This window comes from Xiphophorus couchianus, chromosome 7 (assembly GCF_001444195.1).
Source record: "Xiphophorus couchianus chromosome 7, X_couchianus-1.0, whole genome shotgun sequence".
Classification (NCBI taxonomy): domain Eukaryota; kingdom Metazoa; phylum Chordata; class Actinopteri; order Cyprinodontiformes; family Poeciliidae; genus Xiphophorus; species Xiphophorus couchianus.
This window is the reverse complement of record NC_040234.1, coordinates 31,836,850-31,861,824: the sequence shown is the minus strand read 5'-3', so window position 1 is coordinate 31,861,824 and position 24,975 is coordinate 31,836,850. Positions and strand designations below refer to the sequence as shown.

The 24,975-nt window shown below is 41.3% G+C and overlaps 1 protein-coding gene across 5 annotated transcripts in view; it reads right to left on the bottom strand.

Moving 5' to 3' along the window:
- The window catches only part of adarb1b (adenosine deaminase RNA specific B1b), a 132,259-nt gene that overhangs the window by 78,070 nt on the left and 29,214 nt on the right, over nucleotides 1–24,975 (bottom strand). For 3 of the 5 annotated variants that reach the window (XM_028022580.1, XM_028022582.1, XM_028022579.1), the window contains one exon: nucleotides 10,465–10,541. The gene's annotated coding sequence lies outside the window, so the exon portion shown is untranslated. Of the gene's footprint in view, nucleotides 1–10,464; nucleotides 10,542–14,892; nucleotides 14,904–24,975 lie in introns of those variants that run through there. The other 2 variants (XM_028022583.1, XM_028022581.1) reach the window with 1 other exon arrangement.

Genomic DNA, 24,975 nt, shown 5'->3' with positions numbered 1-24,975 from the left:
AAAAAATGTTGACACCGAAAGGTGCCATATAGTTGTATCACAGTCCCTAAAAATCCAGATGAAGATTGCCAATGCAAATCGAATGCAACTTAAAAGTCCATTGTTACCAGAAATTCAAACAGTATTTAGGTGAAACTGAAGATTTTCTAAATTCTTTTCTTCTAAATATTTCTAAAAACCTACGCTTTCTGGTTTTGTAGCATAGCAAAAGTTTTAGATCTTTTAGGTCCTTTTAGATGTTAAACCTTTTTGACATTTTAGACTTTTTCAATGTTAACATGTAAGGCAAAAATTTAAGATATGTTCTCACCTAAGAAAGCGGGTAGAACCGTGGATACTAGAAGGGATAGTCAGCCAAATAGGAAGTCATTCAAGGTTTAAACAATAGTCCAAAGTGCTCTGATAGAGTGAGAACTGAAAGAAAGGACATCTGCAACCAAATTCAAGAGACTTGAAAGAAATAAGAAATAAGAAATTGTTCCCTCTAGCTTCCAAAACTGAACCTCACCCAACAGTTGTGACCTTTGTAAAGATGCTGGAAGAGAAGTCACTTAAGCCCAAATCCCATTTCCTAGAGGTACACTTGCGCCCACGCTCAATGTCTACAACTCTTGGCACTAAACTCAAGAGGCAGTTAGGGTATTTAACAATGACAAAGGATACTCCTAAAAGAAGCCACTGCTTCATTAGATATCACTGACTCCTGTTACAAATGTTTCCGAGGCTAAAACAAAAAATTGGAACAATCCCTCATAAATCTTGGGTATTTTTTTATAGTTTTTGTTTCTTTTTGGGAAGATAATTTTGTCTTTTTTTAGGAACTAAAACATCTATGTGCTAATATGTTGCAATGAGTTCCCTGAAGAATCAACATTTTTGTATGATTGATGTAAGCTATTTCCTCAAGATGGACCTGAAATAAATATATATATATATATATATATATATAAAACACCTCCAAGGGAGATTATGAGAATAAGAATGAATGAAAATTGTACCTTAATCAAACATATCAAACTAGACATTACACAGGATGCTAAGTTGGACAGACATTGTAGAAAATGTGTAATGGTTTTAGAAAAGATCAAAAAACATTGAACTACACATAATAGTTGGCATGACCAAAAAAAAAAAGAACATTTTACTTGTAATTTTTTAAGCACTTGATAAAAATTGTGATATTAGATTTATAAGATCAAGATGAGTTTTTTTCAACAATATTTTCTGAAAACTAGTATTACAATTTCTTTATTTGTAAAGTTGCAATGTGGCAACTGCTGGGTTGGGCTTTGAACCCGTTGAAACTGCTTATAGTTCTAGTTTTGTTTGTTTTCACAAACCTAGACTTACCGGATTACATGAAATAGGCATACGTCACAAGAAGATTCAGCAAGTATAGATGTTCAGATAAAATTGAGTGTCAGTTTTACTCTGCAAGTGCATCGGTAAGACAAACCATCACAAGGTGCAATGTTTTTTTAACAAACCCTAAACTTTTAAAGTCTGATCTGTTTTAATGAAAGATAAAATGTAAACTTATCTCTGCTTTTGGAGGAACAACCAATTAGCACAAAGAAAAATAAATTGTTCTCTTGCTGTTTTGCATGTTCTGGCCAACAGCAAGCCAAGTAGCATTATAGCTCAATATTTCAGCTTCCAAAACTATAGTTTCTTTCAAATAATTTAGGCATGCTCTAAAAATTATAGAATAGGCAAAATTTTCTAATATTTTGGAGTTATGTTCCACATAAAAATCCAAGAATACTGAGTATGAAAAACCATCCAGTGCACTTCAGCACTTTGGAAGTACTCCAAACCAAACAAGCAATTTACACAATAGTTGTTTTTACCCAGCTGCACTCACAAACATGTTTTCATACGTCAATGTGCAGAAAGGTAGGTCAGCTGGGATTTAGTATATTGCCCAGGGGCATGACAAAATGATAGGAGGATGCTGGAATCAAACCACAACCTGTGATTGTGAGAAAGCTTCTCTTCCCACCGAGTTATTGCCTTATGTTATTTCACAAAGTGATTATTTTAATTTAATACAAAGCTTTATTCAGCTGTAAACCATTCTCTTAACCTATTTTATTGTATGCAACAAAATGTAATCATCTATATAGTGGATCAAATATACCAAATCTGACAGGATCAAGCCTGAGTGGGGGAATCAAACTGTATCGCAATGGTTTTGGTGTGTGTTCTCCGCTCACCGGAGGTGCATCAAGGTGCATATAATGAAGACCACAAAGCAGAGATACCCAACTCAAAGAATGAGGAGGTCTCTGAGGTAACGCCATAAAAACGTTAAGATGAATGACAACAATCTTAAAAGTCAACAGCAGAAACTGCTAGGAGCATAGGAAGTAAAGACAAAGCTCACTTAATTCTGTTCTTAAAGGAGGTCATGCTTTTATGAAAAAGAGAGTAGAAGATATTAAATAGTGTGCATTAAGTGGTAGTCTACCCTGCTAAAAGCTATTCTAGGACTGTTCTCTCAGTTTTTCATTTCCTGATTTGATTTTTGGTACTCTGTGTATTTATGACAGCAAACTGTGAAATATGTCCAGCGTTTCTTTTTCTATCCTGTGACTCGGTCACTCTGCACACCCCCGGCTGACTGAATTGTCCATAAAAATACACCGCCGCGGAGTTAGCGTCTGTCAAACGCTCGTCTTTTTAACCTCGCAGCATCTCATTGTATTTTAGCAGGATGAGTTGTGGCCGTCCTGCCAACAGTGCACTAAATATTCATTAGGATAATGGAGGAGAGGTGCAGGCTGGAGGGCATGAGTACTCCTCAACAGCACAGGCAGCAGGAACTTTGCTGCCATAAAAATCCACACAGAACAGGGCGCTGGCATTGTTTAAAAATAACAGCAGCTGGGATTTGAGTGTCTGCATGCACGCAAATGTGTTTTTTTCCCCTTTTAATTAGCACTGGAAAGCGAGCAAATGTGTGTGCATGCTACCAGCTTGTGTTAAAAGAGATGTGATAGTCATGGTCTAAGCGAAGCTGGGGGTTTTTTCAGGCAGAGCAGATGACAATGTCTTTTTTCCACCTTTCCTCTGGGAGAAATAACAGCGCCCCCGGGTGCGAGTCGTACTCATCAGGGTCTTCTCTAAGCGGTCCTCCTCTACCTGACAGTTCACTGCCCACACTACGAAGCAGGACTGGTTAAGAGTCACACCAGGAGGACAATAAATGTCTCCTTGTGTCAATAACACCAGCTGTTCTATCTGAGCCACTGCTGGCTCTCAACGCAAACAGGGACTACTTTATTAAACCAAAGAAAAATGTAGCTTTATTGTCCTCAAGCGTCAACACATTGATAAGTCTGGAGGCCAAGAGCTCACTGTGTAGTCTCTAGCATGAATCAAATCCCAAACAAGGCATCAGTAACGTTCCAAAATACAACTTGGCTGCAGCTTTTATGACATCAAACCCGCCTCACAGGCAGGGACAAATATTTTAACAGAAACGCTTTAAATCTCTTTGACGCTTTAGTTTTCCTGTTGAAAATTCATCTCTACTGTGCAGCGAGTTGATATGCATAATTTGTTTTTGCAAAGATCTTCAGTGGCTAAAAATAGAAGAAAGCAATCAGCATAGTAAAATGTTTGCTATGAAATGGGGTAGATGAAATAATAAATGGACTGAACTTATACTGCGCTTTCCCAGTGACACGGACCACTCCAAGCATTTTGCACTAGAGCCACATTTACACTTTGGCATGGGTTAAGTGCTCTGCCCAGGGGCAAATCAACATGTGACAGGACAAAGCTGGAACCAAACCTAAAACTGTCCAATTGTAAGACAACTACTCTGCAGAAACCAGGAAGACAGAACACATCACCACAGATCTAAAGTTCTCACCCTGTAGCTCAGAGAATAGACTTTAAAATACTTTTGTTAGTTTACAAATCACTGAATGGCTCCAGACCATTCAGGTTTTCTGGTTCTAGCTTACTTTGCATCCCTAGAACCAGAAACAAACATGGAGAAGCAACATTGAGTTTTTATGCTCCTCTAACCAGGAGCAAACGTCCAGAAAACTACAAAACTGCTGAAACCCTGACTTCATTTATAGTAAGTTATTTCCTCTAAGAAATAACTGAAAACCTTTCATTTTAGGTTATTTTCCAACTTTCCATAATTTTAATGTATTTTGCCACTGCAGTGTAATGTTTTAGGGCGGCGGTTTTCAAAGTGTGAGGCGGGGGCACCAGAGCACTTTAGGGGAGGCGCGGTGCGAGGGAAAAAATAAACCGGAAAAGAAGCTATCTGCTTGCTGTCTTGGGCATAGGTGCGTAACTGTTTTTTCCTTTGTATGCCTCCGCTCTTTCATACAGCATGCTCTTTTAGCTCGAGATAAATTGTTTAGATGAGCCACAAAAAGAGCTCCACGATTTTGCAACTGTTTAGGTTTTTGATTTATTTTTTAATTTCAAGGAAATGTGCAACATTTACAGATGTGTTCCAAAGATCTGATCAAAATGTTTTTGTTAAGATGTGAAAACACTGTTGGTATCTCAAACATTAAACTCAGAATCTCAGATGTAACGTTTGTTTGAGAAAACGGTTGAAAAATGAGTTTGGGGTTGTCCTTATCATTAGAAAAATGAAAAAAGGGCGTATTTGCCATACAAAGGCCCTGATAAAATAATTAAAATGGGAGGAAATGTTTTAAAATGTTCATGTGTTAAATTTCATTCAGATAAAGTGTCATTTTAAAAGATGAGATGGTTCTAAAATAAAAGCAATTAGAAGGTGTTTTGTAGTGGCATTTGTTTATGTGTGGGTTGATTATGGGGGAGGGGGGCGTAGCAGGCATTGTGCTCCTTGGAGGGGGGCTCACCCTTTCATACTTTGAAAACCCCTGTTTTAGGGGATTTTGGCAAAAAGACATTTCAGTTTTTTGCTACACAAATAAACTTGACTTGCCTAAATATGAGCAAGAAGCATTTTCCTCAAAAGTGAGCTGAAGATGTTTAAACAACGGCCTTTTGAAAATATGGGCAACAATGAAAATGAAGCCACATCTGTCCAAGAAGAACATTAAGAACAGACTGCAATTCAGCAAAAAGAACAAGGACAGACAGTTTGGTGCAAAGTTATTTTCTCTGATGAATCCGCCTTCAGATTGTTTGTGACATCTGGAAAATCATTTGTCCAACAAAGAAAAGCTACCATCAAGTCTTAGTTGTGTTGACAGTGAAGCATCCTGATACAACCCATGTGTGGGTTAGTTTCTAGTTCAAGGAAGTAGGCTTAGTCACAGTTCTGCCCAACAAACACTGCCATAGATAAAGAATGGGATCAAAACAGTCAAAAAACAGATTATTCCAAAAACCCATACGCAGTTTGGTGATAATCAGCTTATTTTAATGCATGATGGAGCACAAGTCCCAAGACGAGGGTGTAAAGTGACTCAAAGATCTGGCTATAAAATTCTGGACCCAGGCTGAGACGAGTTTTCAAAAAGCAGGAGGGGGAACCAGAAGTCAACTTATTGTGATTAAAACCAAGCTAAATCTATCCAACATTCAGAGGTTTCTTACCCTGCTAATGTTTGTTTTTCTTCTGGATTGTTGAAGAATAATAGCCAACAGCATCCTCAGATTTACCCCCTCAAGATTTTCAAAACTTCTCAACGAAATATTTTGTTTTGTTTTTGCTTTTTCCATGACCCAAGCAGTTTGAGTTTGATTTGGCAACCGCACCGCAAAGTGACATGTGGTCAGTTTTTTATGCTGTGCACACATTTATTTCCATCCCTCCTCCACTTTAAACACTCTGACACAAACTAGCAAATGTTTTGACACATTGGCACATGGAAGAGTTGGGGGGAAAATAGACAAACAGAGATGGAGGGAGACGGCAGCATCCCTTGATAGTTGAGCCGCCCCTAAAAATAGCCACACCGGTGGGAGACACTGTGAGACGAGTTGTTCCACTCAGAAACACAATGCATGGAGAAAAGGGAGCGAAAAATGCATCCATTAAGTCGACCGCAAGACTAAACACAGAGAGGAGATGAGATGTTGTTTTTAAAAGTGTTCATTCCCCCTTTTGAGCTTTTTCACAATAAAACCACAAACTTTAAAGTATTTTATTAAGATTTTATGTAGTAGACGGATACAGTGTAGTACAGTGTACAGTGTAATTGCTTAATGCTATTATAGAATAGCATTAAGCAATTGACTGCAAAATAAATTTACACAGGCTTGACAATTTCCATTTTAATATTCTATTTAAGGGTAATTCCCTTTACAGGGACAACATAATCCATTTTATTTGCCGTCACAAATAAAATGTTTTTATTTCCGTTTTATTTATTGTTTCTGGTTTTTTTATTTTGGATATTAAAAATGTCTTCCAGTTCCAATGCTAACCGTTTCTTTACAAGATTTAGGTTTATTAGTCTTGAACCAATATATTGGATGAACTTGCATTTTTAGGCCATTATCAATATGTTACTTGAAAATGATCTCTCCTCCATGGGCTGCCACCTTATCGTGGTGGAGGGGTTTGAGTGCCCCAATGATCCTAGGAGCTATGCTGTCTGGGGCTTCATGCCCCTGGTAGGGTCACCCAAGGCAGACAGGTCCTAGGTGAGGGACCAGACAAAGTGCAGCCCGAAGACCCCAATGATGAAGGAAAACCTTGGACTTGGTGTTCCCTCGCCCGGACGCGGGTCACCGGGGCCCCACTCTGGAGCCAGGCCTGGAGGGGGGGCACGATGGCGAGCGTCTGGTGGCCGGGCTTTTACCCATGGAGCCCGGCCGGGCTCAGCCCGAAGAGGAAACATGGGCCCCCCCTCCCATGGGCCCACCACCCGTGGGAGGGGCCAAAGGGGTCGGGTGCACTGTGTGATGGGTGGCGGCCAAGGGAGGGGACCCTGGCGGTCCGATCCTCGGTTGCAGAAACTGGCTCTTGGGACGTGGAATGTCACCTCTCTGGTGGGGAAGGAGCCGGAGCTAGTGCGTGAGGTCGAGAGGTTCCGGCTAGAAATAGTCGGTCTCACCTCGACGCATGGCTCTGGTTCTGGAACCAGTCTCCTTGAGAGGGGCTGGACATACTTCCACTCTGGAGTTGCCCAGGGAGAGAGACGTCGGGCAGGAGTGGGCATACTTGTTGCTCCCCATCTCGGCGCCTGTACGTTGGGGTTTACCCCGGTGAACGAGAGGGTAGGATCCCTCCGCCTACGGGTGGGGGGACGGGTTCTGACTGTTGTTTGTGCTTACGGGCCGAACGACAGTTCAGATTACCCACCCTTTTTGGAGTCCTTAGAGGGGGTACTGGAGAGTGCTCCTCCTGGGGACTCCCTTGTTCTGCTGGGGGACTTCAACGCTCACGTGGGCAACGACAGTGAGACCTGGAGGGGCGTGGTTGGGAGGAACGGCCCACCCGACCTGAACTCGAGCGGTGTTCTGTTGCTGGACTTCTGTGCTCGCCATGGATTGTCCATAACGAACACCATGTTCAAGCATAAGGGTGTCCATATGTGCACTTGGCCCAAACGTGTTGTGAGGGTCTGCTGGGAACGTCTGGCGGAATCCCCTGTGAGACGGAGCTTTAACTCCCATCTCCGGCAAAACTTCGAACACGTCCCGGGGGAGGTGGGGGACATGGAGTCTGAGTGGACCGTGTTCCGTGCCTCCATTGTCGAGGCGGCCGATCGGAGCTGTGGCCGCAAGGTTGTCGGTGCCTGTCGCGGCGGCAACCCTCGAACCCGTTGGTGGACACCTTCGGTGAGGGATGCCGTCAGGCTGAAGAAGGAGTCCTATCGAGCCTTTTTGGCCTGTGGGACTCCGGAAGCAGCTGATGGGTACCGGCGGGCGAAGCGGCATGCGGCTCGGGCGGTTGCTGAGGCAAAAACTCGGGTGTGGGAGGAGTTTGGAGAGGCCATGGAGAAAGACTTCCGCACGGCTTCGAGGCGATTCTGGTCCACCATCCGGCGTCTCAGGGGGGGAAGCGGTGCAGCACCAACACTGTTTATAGTGGGGATGGTGTGCTGCTGACCTCTACTCGGGACGTTGTGGGCCGGTGGGCAGAGTACTTCGAAGACCTCCTCAATCCCACCAACATGCCTTCCACTGAGGAAGCGGAGCCTGGGGACTCTGGGTTGGGCTCTCCAATCTCTGGGGGCGAGGTCGCCGAGGTGGTTAAAAAGCTCCTCGGTGGCAAGGCCCTGGGGGTGGATGAGATCCGCCCGGAGTTCCTTAAGGCTCTGGATGTTGTAGGGTTGTGTTGGTTGACGCGACTCTGCAATATCGCATGGACATCGGGGGCAGTTCCCCTGGATTGGCAGACTGGGGTGGTGGTCCCCCTGTTCAAAAAGGGGGACCGGAGGGTGTGCTCCAATTATAGAGGGGTCACACTCTTAAGCCTCCCTGGCAAGGTCTATTCAGGGGTCCTGGAGAGGAGGGTCCGTCGGATAGTCGAACCTCGGATTCAGGAAGAGCAGTGTGGTTTTCGTCCTGGTCGTGGAACACTGAACCAGCTCTACACCCTCAGCAGGGTCCTGGAGGGTGCATGGGAGTTCGCCCAACCAGTCTACATGTGTTTTGTGGACTTGGAGAAGGCGTTCGACCGTGTCCCTCGGGGAGCCCTGTGGGGGGTTCTCCGGGAGTATGGGGTACCGGGCCCTTTGATACGGGCTGTCAGGTCCCTGTATGACCGGTGTCAGAGTCTGGTCCGCATTGCCGGCAGTAAGTCGGGCTCGTTTCCGGTGAGAGTTGGACTCCGCCAGGGCTGCCCTTTGTCACCGATTCTGTTCATCACTTTCATGGACAGAATTTCTAGGCGCAGCCAAGGTGTTGAGGGGATCCGATTTGGTGGCCTCAGGATCTCATCTCTGCTTTTCGCAGACGATGTGGTCCTTTTGGCTTCATCAGATCGTGATCTGCAGCTCTCGCTGGATCGGTTCGCAGCCGTGTGTGAAGCGGCCGGGATGGGGATCAGTGCCTCCAAATCCGAGGCCATGGTCTTGAGCCGGAAAAGGGTAGAGTGCCTTCTCCGGGTCAGGGGGGGTGTCCTGCCCCAAGTGGAGGAGTTTAAGTATCTCGGGATCTTGTTCACGAATGGGGGAAGAAGGGAGCGGGAGATCGACAGGCGGATTGGCGCAGCGTCTGCTGTCAAGCGGGCGCTGTACCGGTCCGTCGTGGTGAAGAGAGAGCTGAGCCAAAAAGCGAAGCTCTCGATTTACCGGTCGATCTACGTTCCCACCCTCATCTATGGTCATGAGCTTTGGGTCATGACCGAAAGAACGAGATCGCGGATACAAGCGGCCGAAATGGGTTTTCTCCGTAGGGTGGCTGGGCTCTCCCTTAGAGATAGGGTGAGAAGCTCAGTCATCCGGGAGGGACTCAGAGTAGAGCCGCTGCTCCTTCACATCGAGAGGAGCCAGTTGAGGTGGCTTGGGCATCTGGTCAGGATGCCTCCTGGACGCCTCCCTGGTGAGGTGTTCCGGGCACGTCCCACCGGGAGGAGGCCCCGGGGAAGACCCAGGACACGCTGGAGGGACTATGTCTCTCGGCTGGCCTGGGAACGCCTCGGGATTCCCCCGGAGGAGCTGGAAGAAGTGGCTGGGGAGAGGGAAGTCTGGGCCTCCCTTCTGAAGCTGCTACCCCCGCGACCCGACCTCGGATAAGCGGAAGAAGATGGATGGATGGATGGATGGATGAAAATGATCTCAAAATGACACATTATCATTTATCTCAACAATTACAATTGATAATTTATCATCCACCGGATTTTGTTATTGTGACAGGCCTAGACACTTGGTTTGAAAGCAGGGTTAGGTTCAAGAAAAACATCTAAGCTTTGAACATTTGAAAAAGCTCCAATTAGTCCATCATTTTAAAATGGAAAGATGGACAAACCTATAATTTCCCATTTCCTGCAGGATAAAAAACATATTTATGTGCTGGAATAGCCAAGTCAAGGTCCAGTCCTAAAACCAATTGAGCATCTGTAATTTGAATGACTTGAATGTTGATGAACACTCTCCACCCAACCTGACTGAATTTGTGTTATTTTGCTATGAATGATAGACAATAACATCTCTATACTGATGTATAAAGCTGCTAGAGGCTAACCACCAAAGGAGGCTCCACAACTCAAGGCCCGAGGGCCAAATCCGGCCCGCCAGAAATACACAGATGTTTTGTTGCAATGTACAAAAATTAGAAAATGTAAAAAGTGTATGAATACTTTTGCAAAGCAGTGTAAATGAATTACAGCTTCTTGGAAACGAAGTCCCTTAACAGATAAAAAAGATAAGGTTAAATGCTTTAAGGGACAAATTTGTCTTCCATAAATCCCATTCTGTTCATATGAACTGGCCTGGAGTCAGCTTTGTGGTTGGTACATGCAGCCAGGAATCTATCCATCCGGATATTTCATGTCATGATGTCTTGGAGTAAATGTTTGAAATATGACAGGCTTGAACTCACCGTTCCAGTGAGTAGTCAGCGGTGAAACTGCCAACTTTATCTTCTGAATTCTGTCCTATTTACACCACACACCGCACCTAAAGAGAAGGGAGAAGACATCATTTAAAATATGTTCAGTTCTTTTGATAATACACAATAACCACATAAGGAACGAAAGCAGAATAAAACCTTATTTTTAACATTTTGTTCTGGGAATCTATGGAAAAAAAAATCAACCTGGAACAGAACAAATCAGGAACACAATTCTCTTCAGGCAGCCAGTAAGACGCCACAGATCACCGCAGCGTTGTGCGAAGGAACCCCGCTGACCCTGCCGCAAGTAGCATGACCGACCAGCAGCAACATCACAACGCGATGGCGCTAAGAAAGACTGACAGCAGGAAGCCAAGATATCTGAGGGGTGTGGGAAAGGGAAGCAGATGCTGCCCTGTTGTCCGCTCACATCAGTAATGTGACTCCATTGTCACGGAAAAAGCAACACGGGAGCGTCTTGGCAACAAGGATGAGGAGGTGACACTGGCAAGGTTTAGCAAGGTCTTGGATGAGTGGCAGGTTTCGAAACAAATTACGATCAAGTAACACATCCTTCACTGCCAACGTAACCAGTCCTGCAGTGACAACAGTGAAAAGAGCAGAACACTGAGGTCCAGCCAACAGGCTCGCATTTCTGGTACTGAGAAGCAAATTTCATAATCCATGTGAGGCTAAACTAATTATTGCACCAAAAAAACTTCAATTGGTTGGTTTTATAGTGCAGCTTTTAAGTAGAGTCCACATTTCCACAGGACAGAGGACAAAGATTGGTTAAGTCAGTTTTCATGTTTGTTGTTTTGGGATCGTTGTACAGCTGGATCTCTCATCTGTGTCCGGGTTTCAAACATCTACCTCAATATTTTAAATTCCAAGAGCCACTTTTGCTCCCGGTGCTACTAAATCAAATTTGTCTAGACCCGCAAAATAAGACATATCCTATTAGTATGTATCAGAGAAGTTCACCAGTCATTTGATCTCAAGTCTTTGATCTCAAGTCCAAGTCAAGACTCAAGAATATTTGAGTGACATATCTATACTGGAATGCTTGGTGAACTTTCTAACTGGGGAGCATTTTTCGATATTATTTATTGCAATACATTTTTAATGATTTTTGATTTATTATTGTCTCCATAAACTCCAATTAATGATGCTAAAAATCCCTCAAAACTGTCTGGATTTTTCTCCATTGCCTGTCCAATCAGAGTATTAATAAATTTGAAATTTTGTCACTTTTTTATGTGACAAAAAAGAACGTTAATGATTGTTGTGCCATGCAGTCACAGGGCTATGGTTAAGTAAAAAAAGTTGTCACAAATAGTTCTTACTGTCACTTTTGTTATTGGAATAGTACCACATAGTAAATATTGTGATGAAACCTTAGGTTCATATTGCCAAACTTTTCCAACTGGAATAACAATTTCAACTTCTGACTGCAAGGTAAGGTAATTTTATTTATATAGCACATTTTCAGCAACAAGGCAATTCAAAGTGCTTTACATGAATTAAAAAGAAATACAAACAAAATAAGAAACCAAAGGAAAGAACAAAAAATGAAAAAGAATCTAATAATTTTGATCCAGAGTGTAAAAACGAGCTATTCCTGTTCAGGGTTGCTATACGAGTACAAGTGTCCATCCTCTGGCCTAAACATACCACCGCAGGTAATATTGTAATATGTAACGTTCATCTAACAATGAGTATCTGAAACACCTGCCTGCTTCCTCCACCAGGAGAATTCAAATCAGCACCATGAAAATCTAGATCTGTCTCAACATTCCGTCCGAACAGAAAGTAAACCAACTTCCCTTCTTAATTTAATGCCTTCTAGTCAACCGTTACCATTAAGTGAATGACTGGGAAACCATTCAGATATGTTCTACTCAAGAAACATGGCAAAAATCCAGACTCTGAAACGCTTTTCTATATAAATCCGATCAGGCATTAATGGCATTCTGCACATCCTGGAGAAATCCTCAGAAGTCCTATCCCACAACCCTCATTGCCCACAGGATCCGTTGCCAACAACCCGTCTGCAGAAACCACGGGACACGGTATGCCTCGCTGGTTCAAGGTTGTTATGACAGAAATATATACAGTTTTAGCCGTGAGATTTTAATGCTGTTGCTCATTGTTGAATGGGAGATAATGGAACAGTATTTTCAACACAAAATCCTGAAGGATAATGTAAAAAAAAGAAAAAAGAAAAAAAAGTTCATCAAACAAACTCTTAAAGATAGTGAGTCCATTAAAAAGAAAAAGTCTTGTGGACTCAGGACATATGGTCTCCTCTTGGCAGATGGGCAACTTGGTGGGATGGAGAAAGAAAAAAAAACCTCCCTCTACTCCTTCCTTCAACATCGTAGGTGAATATTCGCTTCATTTGTATTCTAGCCGTCCACCAAGGTGCTTTACATGTCTCTGAGCTGCCAAGAGGACTTCTTGAACTGGAGCAACCTTTCTTCAGAATGCTTAAAAACAAAGTAACACCTTTTTTGTACTTATGCCTAAACCTGGGTTGGTTGCACCCACAAAAACAACTTAAAATGACAACTCCAAGTTTGAATATGCAAAGTAAAGCACAAAAAACAGGCAAAGTCATAACCAGAACCCTCTGTGTACGCTATACCCACAAAAACAACTTAAAATGACAACTCCAAGTTTGAATAAGCAAAGTAAAGCACAAAAACAGGCAATGTCATAACCAGAACCCTCTGTGTACAGCATTTCCTCTTAATTTTGTTTGTAGGGTCTTCTCTAAGATAAAGGGAGTGTAAAGCGATAGGGAGGAGGAATGTGAATGTACATGTACTTATACCAAACCGTGGCAGGAAAAGCATCAGTGACAGGTTCGACGCAATATTCATTTAAGTTTAAATCTAAAGCACTCCACACCAAAGTAATGCATGATCGATTGGTAATAACAGCACACAGGTGGAATATCCACTTCTTTATAGGGGATTCTTTGTCTTTTTATAACAACCTGTCAGTTTTTGACTTATTGGTAGTAAAATCTGAAATGCACCCTTTGGTTTTAACTACAAGGAGATAAATTCTGCTTTCCTGTAAAATCCTTGTTAACTTATGGCCCCCTCAGTAAGGGTGGGTTGTTACTTATTCTGTAAGAGGTATTTTATGTTTTAAGAAGTACAAAGAATCATAGTGTTTGGCATTCATGTTTATATCTTTTTCTTGCTGTAACGTACCCAAATCAAATCCTCATCCAAAACCAAGGCACCTACTACCAGTCTGGTTTATTACACTTTAATTGAACTCCAGTTTGTTTGTCTGGAAAGTCTGGTTCACTTGAGGCACTGTGAACGCACAGTTGAGCTCTGGTCAGCCTAAAACCTAGGCCTCGGTTTGGTTGAAGTCAACTCTACTACGTCTCAAATGCGTATGTGGACGCAAGCGAACCGCAGAGGAAGGGGACAATAATGCCAGACATTCTGGGTAAATACAACGAAAACTAACGCTCGTGTCTAGCACTAGAGGGATAAATAGCTTGTGGTGTTTTACCAAAAACTAAAAATAAATCCTACAACTGCTAAAATCCAAGTCCATTTTGTTTACTTTTTGTGAAAAAGGAAGTTGAGCTTGGTGTCTTCTTTGGAGGTTTTTGTGTCGTTTCCTTTAGTGGTTCTTGGTGCAGTGCCACCACAAGTGAGGGGTGAACAGATTTTTCAAGGGGCTTAGATTCTTTGACACAATGCAGCGTGAAAGCAAACAGCACCAGCTGAACAAATGTTGTAATTCTGGTTCCCAATCGAACCAAATCTACTGGACAATGAGGTGTGAAAACACCCTAAGGGTGAAGAATGATCAACAGCTTTGGATTAAACCGTGTCATCCAGGTGGTCCATGTATAAAAGCTTTGGGTGATTTATGTGAAATCCAAATAAAATTTGTTACATAAGTCAGCTGTGAGTTGCTATGAGTCACCTAGTTATTCCTCCCTCTTACGTCTTTATAACCAGGCAATGGAAGGGAGGTGGAGGACACGCTTCACAAGCGCACGCACTGCCTCGTCTCTGAGGACAAGAGCTTGGCCTACAACTAATTTAACTGTGGTGAAGGCATGAGTGTGAGTCTAAGAGCATCCAACCACTGCTACTGCATCCTGTGGGAGCTCTTCCCAACAAATACCAAAAACACAGGCGAAGGAAACAAGAGTGCGTTTCTCAGTGAGACCCCGACTTCACTTTTACATTCTGCTCAAGCAGCAGCAGCAAAAACATTGCAGTTTGTGGTTTAATCCTGACAGTTGCTTTCACAGTGATGCCAGGTCTCCAGCAAACACCTCTCCCTGGAATCAGCGCCTCAATCAGGTTTTTTTTTTTCACAGACTCGGCATTCTTACTGACTGCTGCAGCAGTTTCCACATGAGCAGCCAAATACTGCGGCAGACGTCAATCGCAGTAAATAAAACAAGGAGCGAGCAAATTACTGTTAATGAATCACATGAAAGAAAATGCAAATGTTTGAATACATTTCACCCCTCGTATGCATTCTCAATCTAAGAGAAAAAGCTAAATATTTTTAAAGTGCTGACTGCTCCTAATGGAGCCTGCCCTGAGCTAATCCAAACTTTCAACACAGTGCAATTAACCCCATTTCAACAGTGAGGAAAAGGTCATTTGCATTTTTACATCACATTTGCTTCAGGCTAGAAAACCAAAACAGTTTTCAGAGCCTGTTATTTACTAATGGTCACTTAGTTAATGAAAAAGAAAAGTGTGTAAGGCTGCAAAAGAAGTGTAGAACAATGCTGCATAAAAACAACTGCATTCTCATGTCACTGTCATCGCACAAATTCAACACATAGCAAAACTAGTAAACACAAAACTAATAAATGTGATTTCTTGGTTTACTACTTTTCAGAAATTTACAAAAATCTCACAAACTTTTTTCCACACTGTCAAAAATGTGTATAGAATGTTGAGGAAAGAGAATAAGTGGATGCAAAGTGGAATAAGGCTGTAACATAAAAAAATATGGAAAATGTGAATACTTTCTGGATGCACTGTAACTTAGAGCAAAGATACCCAAGTGCCTGGGTTGAGTAACAGTGTCTGTTACCGAGCCTGCCGGTGCATTGTGCAGACCAATAAACAGAAACATTCAGTTCCAATTAATGATGAATGACAGAGGCAGTTAGGTGTAAACATCCCTTTAATTAAACATGACCTCAAGAAGAAACCTCCATGTGAAAGTGCCAATTATTCCCTGTTCAGGTGTATTTTTAATACAGTTAGTGCGATGACCCTTTTAGTTTGCACACACTGTTGTAGTTTATTTGGTGTTTGAGCCTCTGAAAGTCAATGCTGGATGTGACAAACTGTCAGAGGTCAAACTGACACGCCAGTCGATGCTGTAGAGGTGGTAGATGACTACAACAAGGCTCAGCTGACTTCAGCATCGTTACGCAGCTGGTTTGACAGCTGATGGGTTTTTTAAGGGATGTTTGCTGTCAAAAAAAAACGTTTTTCTTTTTTGCAAATGAGAAGTGCGAGAGTCACACATTGGGAAAAGTTTATGAGAGAGAAGAGAATGACTCACTCAAAGCTCAAGCTCTGCTGCAAAGGTATCTTTGGCAAATTAACATAAAGTGCCTCCAAAAATAGCTGCTCGGTGGCCCATAACTGATGGTTAGAAATGTTTGTTGCTGAGTGAACGAGGCAGTCAGACATGCTCAGCAAATCCAGCCTGGTTAATAAAGAGTTTTCATGCAAAAAATGATGAAGAATAAAACCTCTCTGCCATTGCAGAACATGTGATCAAAGCTGCCCTGCTACTGTCAAAATGTGACATGAATTCAACTCTGATGCAACAGTGACTTCAAACATAACAGCAAAACAATAAGAATGAAAACACACCCAAGTTTAGATAATTACTAACACAATAACCTCGCAGGGAGAATTTTTACCTACAATCACGAACTAATGAACTAGCTGCTTATTACAGTATCAAACCAATACTAAGTAAATACAGGAATACCGTTGCTTATTATTTAAGTATGTCATAGCATCAAACTTCTGACCTTTAGGCATTTTATTTCTTTGAATCATTTTGTTAAAACCAAGGACATAATTTAGATCAAGTTTAAAGGTGCCTACAAAATACCTTGACATATTTACATGATGTGATATTCAATTTGTGAAGTGCAAAAAAATAGCATTTGCAAGCAAATCAAAGCAAAATCCTTTTTACGACAGAATTGAGAAACTACAATAAAAAAATTGAAATAAAACTTCAAGAGGGAATCTGAAACTAAAGGATCTTTTTACACTAGCATTGATCTCATAACAATATGGGTGAAATAATGAAAAAAAAAAGTCTACGTTCAGTACCTTCAACTTTGCGTCTAATCAACAGCTGGATGGATTAAATTTAGACACTAGTGGCTCTCAAACAAAACTAGCTTTTGAATGGATAAAGCAGGGATTCAAAGAGTTTCTAGAAAGGTACAAATCTCAATCCAGTAGAAAACGTGTGGGCAATGCTTAAAAGACGGGTCCATGGAAAGAAGCAAGCAGGACTAAAGAAAATCAATCAATTACGACAAGAAAGATGGTCAAATATTCAGCCTGAATTATACAGGAAAAAGGGTGTGGTCGAGGTTCTATTTACTAACGTTTAATCAATTCAATTATTCAAGTCAAATGTTATCATTCCACCATGAAAAAAACCCAACTAGCATAAACTGTAAAAAGACTCAAGTGACATGTATTCCTGTGAAAAGTGGATAAACATTCCACACTCCGTCTCATTTCTCTCTTCAGTCGTGTCTCTATTCCCTAAACCATCTGTTTTTGTTGCTTGCTCAGAAAACTTGTCACTTGTTTGACACCTCTGTTGACAGCTCTGAGCGTCGCACCCAACACCCAAAGTGCGAAGAAAAATATCAGCTAAAAACATGGCAGAAAACTGGATTTTCCCTCAAATGATCTTAGATAAAATCTCCAAAATAAATCAGATCCAGATGGAAGGAGAATCTTTAAAGAAAAGGCATTTGATTAGTGGATAAGGAGGTGAAAGGGCTTTAAATGGCCTTGCTTTTAAATAAAGTGTCAGATTTAATAAATTACATAATAGAATGGGATTTAATATGATAAGACAGCCCAGAAAAGCACAGACAACTTATTAGACCATGGCATTTTAATGTCTTTGGTTCAACTGCTTATTACACCTACGGGTGTAATGTTGAGTTTAATGCCGACTCCCAGACAGAAACACATAAATAAATCTCACACCCATCAAGAGAATTTAAGACTGAAAGAAACTTGGCATAAACAAGGTCGACAAATTGTACACACACATATACCAGACCAGGAGGCGGATTAATCCTTCTTTTAAACACATCACACAATGGAACTCACAATCTGATCCAGGAGAGGGAACCGAGCAGAGCTGCTGCATTAAAAGAGGTCACCCCCGCTTGACTGAGCCCATCCATTGTAGTTTAACGGCAACACTGCTCGGCATGATTGTAGGGGTGAGTGTGCGCACTTATTAGCTGCTAATGGCATCGACAAGCCTGATGTATTCCGCTTTTGGCCGAGTATCTGAATCCCGGTGTGTGATTTTAACTCTTTCTTCACCATTTGAATCATAACCGTACTTGACATTTAGTATTGAGGCATGTAAACACATTCGGTAACTTCACATAAGATTGATGACTGAATTCAGCATGCTTTCGCTACGTTTTACCCTCCCGCCCTCTGTTCGTTTTCACTTTTTTTGTTTTTCTGACTGTCTGAGCTGCTCTAAGCCTTCAGCATTTGAAACGCAGCTCAGCCGGGTTGAGGTCGGATCACTAGCTCTTCCCCTTAGGGAGTGAGAGCAGCGCAAAACTGCGCTGTGTTGGGTTCCTGGGTGTTTCCTGTCTGTGGTTGGGGTTGCTGTTTCCCTATCCATCCTTCAGGGGGCGCCTGGCAGTCATTCCTGGAGGGCGTGGACCAGCTGATATTCATCACCTGCACTGCATGATCTCATTTGGAGGAGTATAAGAGGAGGAGGCAGCCTACACACCAGTGCCAGAGTGTTTTGCCAGTTTTGGTATTACAGGCCACCTGAAGTTCTCCAGTGATCGAACTTTGTGAATTTCTAGTGATTCTTTGTTTTTTGTGCCTCCATAGGAACTCTCACTACTGAAGCTGTGAACCCCCTTAGTGGAAATCCAGCGCAGAACCTCTCCTTGTGACGCCGGTGGATTATTGCCCACCGGATGCCCAAGTCCCTGAATCCCACCTTGGTGATCGGATCTCCACGCTCGCTGCCTCCCTCTCTCCGGCCATAAACGAAACCCGCCCAGACCTCGTCCGCCCTCCAGAGCTGCCCCACCACCATAAGCGAAGCAGCAACACTCGACCTCAAGTAATCCGCCCAGGATCCTTCAGACCTTCCCCCCCGGTCCGTGTCATCTCAGCTGAAGTAAGAACGTTAAGGGTTCAGCAGTTTACCATTTCCTCCAGTCATCGAACTCACCATACTCTCTCACCCTTAGCTCCAACCAGAAGCATCGAATCCTCTCCGGACCAGTTTTTCCCCTTTTTTCTGACTGTCATTCTCTGCAATAAATCTAATTTTACTGATTTCCCTTGTTCTGTGGGTGTTCTTGCATGTGGGTCAGACGATTAAAACCCAACATGACACGCTGGTTGTTTGTTTAAAACTTGTTCGGCCCACTTTGAAACTGAAACAGGGAGATTTGTTCTGACCGTAAATCTGCAAGGTTCTGATTAGCGACGTTTACGCTTGGCAAGCGCGGCAGATGGGTCCGGTTAACCAACATCCTCCGTGGCCCGCGAGGCTTGAGACACAGTTTTTCTGCACGTGTGCCACATGTAAACACAGACGAAGCGGGTCTTCATCTAAATTATGATCAAATGAGACCAATCAGGATCCTGTCTGAGAAAACATTTACCTCATGTTGAAAAAAAAAAAAAAAAAACGAGAATATGGAGCACATAAGGAGAAATAACATGGTATGGGTTTCGTAAATCCATCAGCAACATCCGCTAAACAAAACATGCCAAAATGTTTGCCTGTTATCCCTTTAAAAAAATTTCTAGAAAAAGAACATTTATACATTATTATCCAGCAGACGAACTTCAGCAGTGACATATTTTCCTTGTATTTCTTTACTATATGGTGATAAAACCCAACTGAAATGCAGTCAGAAAGGATGATTAAGGTCCAGTTTGCTAAGCTTTCAAAATTCATTCAAGCTGTGAAGGTAAGTAGAAAGCCTTTCTACATCTTTGTTTCATGTACCATTTGTGTATTTGTAAAATTATGACATGAATCAACATATTGGCAAAAGTGTTAAAGCACCGGTTTGAAATAAGGATGATTTACTCAAGGCTGACAACCATATACACAAACTAACATCATCCACGCAGCAAAAATGATAAATGCATTGTTAATCCTTTTAACATCAGCTGTTTAAATATACACTTCAGACTCAGGAGATAGTTTGGAGTATTTTTTCTTCCCCACAACATCTTTTCAAACAATATATGCATGATTCAAATCTAATGATAGGTCTATTGGGATATATACTGTATATAGAATATTACTTCCCATATTATTGATTTATTGTCTAATTGGGCCTGAGCACTTTTCAAATTTTATGTATGAAGTGTTTTTGAAACCATAGGATTTTCTTTACTTCATACATTAGTGTGAAGTTACTGTTACTTCCCAAAAAGTCCCAATAAAATACACTGAAGTTTGGTTGTAACATGGCAAAATGTGATACCCTCGAGAGCTCTGAGTTGTTTTGTAAAGCTGTATTTGCATTCAGATCTGAATGGAAGTTTTTCTCTTTAACAAAAGGGGGAAAAACAAGTTTGACTCCACGAGAATTTCCAAAGTTTTGGGGCATTTGTGCATCCCTTTAGAGAGGAAATGTGGTCATCTCTGTGTTGAGAATGGTGCCAATTGTTCATATGGAAACCAGTGAGCATGAGGGAGCAGGGGTATGTGTTGTGGCCCTGCTATGGTGACGCGTGGCTGAATCAAACTGCTTCCATTTACAGCTCAACCCCACCCTCACTTTTCAGGCCAACCACCCAAGTTAATGACAAACTCTCTGCAGTCGGGTCCCACGGCCGGTCCGCCAACACACCCATTTTTAATTATTAACAGTTTCAATGACTCTTTAAAACATATGAGGGCACAAAGCAATATCTTTTGTCTGAAAATGCATGATGACAATCTGTACAGAGGTGCTTTCCATTAGTTATTCACAAAGCAGGAGCAAAGTGATGCAGGAAAACAGAAACTGAGTATGAATAAACATGAATCAGCAATAAGCTGTTCAGATTAATGAACAGTTTTAATGGGATTTAAGTCAAGCTGCATTATGAGTCCATTTGTGTGTGTTCGTGTCCACTTTCAAAGACCCTGCACAGATAATTCTCTTAAGGCGGGTGTAATACTGCAGGGTTCCTGCACCATCAGCTTTCTCCTCTCCGTCATTTCTGCTTTCATCCTTTTCATTCATTTGATGTGCTTCCTCCTAATCTTCCCTGGGCTGTCGACCTCACAGACACACAGAGGAGACACTCAACCACTGATCCACAGCTCCTCATTCACACAAAAGGAAGAAAAAAAAAACGTCCTTGTTCGCTGTGCTTAAGTGCCTGTCCCCATCTGTGTGTGTGCATGCATGAATATTTTGGAAGTCTAATTCGAAGCATGATATCAGCCTCACCAGCTGCTGAAGGAGGGATTACATCAACATCTGACCCATTGTGGTTCTGAAATATAGCTGTCAAACTGGGTGCAGTCCTCCACTCAGCTGTAGTCTGCAACTCATGAATGGGAACGGGAAATCATCAATGAGGATGGATGATTCAGGAGCTTAAGGATGAATATAACCTTCTCTTTTTAAGAAGATTGGTGGACTTGATTGGTACAACCAGGTCAAAGGACCTGGAACGTCAACCTGTTCTGATCTGAATAAAAATTATTTGAAGACATGATTAGGTTTGGGCATTTATTGCATCGTGAAATATTGTATGAATTTTGATTTATTGTTGACTCAATAAATCAAAATTATACTACTGCTTAAAAAAACAGTATTATAGGTGTTATTTTCACCATTTCCTCCACTGTTTCACCAGAGCATCAAACATCAATAAGTTTGAAAATATTATTTTGTGATATAACTCACACTTCTTTAAATAAGTGTCAACCTGAGGACATCTATTTCAAATGGGATGGTTTCTCAAAAGCAATATTTGTGTTTGTGGTGCCATGAATGCTGCGCCATGCAACCATGCAGTAATAAGTAATGTTTTTAGAATTATTTTTATTGTTATCACAAAGAACCATAAAATATTGTGATAAAATTCAAAATACAAGAAATGATGCTACAGACGGAATTAATGTACTTTTTTTTTATGTCCCAGTCCAAAAGATTAGACTAAGATGTGTCCAACTTAATGATCAAATCTGGGGAAAGAGGGATTCTTCAATGGTCTTGGAGAAAAAAAGAAAGCAGTAAAAAGCTGAAAGTTTGGTTTTTAGAAATGTTTAGCAAATTTGTGCTTTTACAAATGCAGAATTTATGAAGAACCGTACATAGCATTATCCCAAAACAAACAAACAAACTCTGATAATGGTGAGTAGGATGAATAAATAACCTCAGTTTGTTTGGGGAGCACAGATCTAGAATAGTGGCAGCATGTTAGGAGTAACTCTGTTACAATAGTTCTGATTTGTGTTTTTTTTTTTTTTTTTTTTTTGAAGACTTTTGTTCATCATTCCTTTGGTTGATACATTGCATGTTTGGACAGATTCCTTCTGGTTTTGGATGCCGTTCAGCCGGTATGATTTTCGCTCTTCCTTTTCTACTTTCAGACAGTCATTAAGATGCGCAACCGTGGCAACAAGGTATTGTTTTTACAGCTGGGAGCAACTGATTAATATCTCAAAATCTCAAATAATACCTGAACTACACGACAGGAGGCTTAATAGATGCAGAGCATTACCAAAGAGCAGAGATTGAGGAAGTATAAACCATCTCTTCCATAAATCATAACGACAAGACTCATTTCCATGACTCTCTCTACCCGGCTTTCTAACCGTACAGCCAAACAGAGATTTAAAGATAAGCTGCAAAAACAAATGAGGTGGATTAGCAGTGCTTGCCAACAACTGATGGTGTCATTCATAATGTGTTACTGTGAACTGTCATCTCTGCTGTCCAGCAACTAAGCTGTTAGCATGTCATGTCTTCAGTCAGAAGCTTCTTCAGATTCATTAGACTGACTACTACCAGAGATCCTTTTTGCCTATAGCATCAACATCTTCAACGATGCTTTGATCTATCACTTTAATATTTCTGCTATGACTGATGTACTGTATATTCACATATAAAATAAGTCAATAGAGTTTAATTTACAATTTTTATGTCTTCGTGTCATGAGGTAGATTTCAGCCGGCTGGTGAGAGAAAAAGTAGATCTTTGGCTCAAAACGTTTGGGCACCAATGCTGTAACTAATAGTAAAAAGAAAATCGTTTTTGAGCAAGAGCAAGTATTTAGTATTAGTATGTCTTAAACCCTGGCTCAATATGGGCACTTGTAATTCCCAACATGCACCAACAAACCACATCAGTACTCCAAGTGCTTCTAAAGATCAGTCAGCCGTGGTTGTGATTTGGCTTGTGGCACAAGGACAAAAAGTGGAAACTACCCTCGGGAGTAGCTGGAAAAAAACATAGTATAACTTGGGGATAAACAAAACATAATAAAAATGCACACGTTGAAACTAATTTCACTGTAAAAACCATTAAAGCAGTTGAAATGCACCACATCAATAGAAGACTTTAAGTGAAGCAGAAAGTCAAGCAACATGCTGTTTATTTGCATGTACCACATCTGTGACCAGCCAACTGGATGTTAATCAAACTGCCTGTACAGCCTTGAGTGTGTGGAGTAAATTTCAACATAGAGAAAGTCTGCTACAGAACTTCAACCTCTATTAAAAAAAATAACCGTCCTCAACTCTGAAGCCTTCAGGCTCAAAATCCTAATCCATTATCTGATAAAAAGGCTACTGAGATGAGTTTTTGTCAGAAACTGCCATTGAAGTCCTACTTTTCTACTTTTTCAGGGGATAAAAAGGGGTGTGTTCACCATTTAAAGTTTGTCTGTAAAGAAATGAGTTTTGTTGGTGAAAGCCAATTTTAAGACTGAGGTTATACAACAATGTATAATTTTCTAATCTGGTGGCTTTGATCTATAATCCATATTCAACATATTTTTAAAAGAAATAACTTTTTCCATGAAAATCTAAAAATATAATATAATCTGAAATCCCATCTGGAGCTCAGATTGGGATTATTGGACCTTTACATCACTAACTCCATGCGCTGGAAGATCTAAATGCACTGAAATCAATCCCCAAGCTAGGATTTTTTTTTCCCAAACAAAAAACTGCTGTATACCAGATTATAAAAAGTTTTAATATTTCTTTTACAGGATTAGCTCAATCCAGTGACAGTTGCCAGTACAACCACCCACCCAACAAGAATTAGGCAGCTGTGGACATTTTTCTAATGTTCTTGAAGGTTTGACAGTTCTTATCATTATTTAGTCCATATAAATTGTTGACTTTTTTAGTAATTTTCACATTTAATCAGCACCAAGTCCTTGAAAGTCAGGTTTGGATGGCTTATCTGATCAATCTTAACCACTTGTAGACTTGTACATATCTTGTTAACAGATGTCTTTTATTGACTTTGTTTCAGCTTTCAACCAAATGTTATCTTTCAATATCTCTTCAATAAAACTTTGGCGGAGGGAACAAGTACAACAAAAGAACTTATCTTAGTCAGATTTTTTTGTCATGTATGTTGGGAATCTAGTACCTGTTTAACATTGGTGTCAACAGGAATGGAGGTGCATTTGTGAAAAATTAAGTTCTGTTACACCAGAACTCATCACTGAAACACAAGGCAGATGTGCAACAGATTAACAAGAATATAGGAGATTATTCATAAGAATTTAACCAAAAACAACTGCAAAAATCTGCATAAAATATAGGCCAAAATAGCTTAGCATCCATCCATAGAAGAGCTGCACACTATTATAACATAGCACGGCAATACTGTTGAATCTATCACCAAAATATCCAACCTCCCTTTTGTGAGCTTTAGCATTTCTGTCATTAAATCTAGATCAAATGTAAAATGTGTCTGCAGGGTGTGCAAGCACGTCAGTGTAAATATAGTAGCTAACGAAACATTTCATCCAACAGTTTGTTGCAAAGATGACTGCAAGTCACATTTTTGTGCAGCTCTGATATATACTGTGGTGTGTAACAGCAAAATGCTCCTGGTAATATAGTGGAGAGACAACAAGTGATGCAGTGACACAGAAACCCAGAGATAAAATAAAATGTTTTTGTATGGCTTTAAGATTATAACTTTGGACGAATGGTAACTTAACTATTTCATCCAAGGAC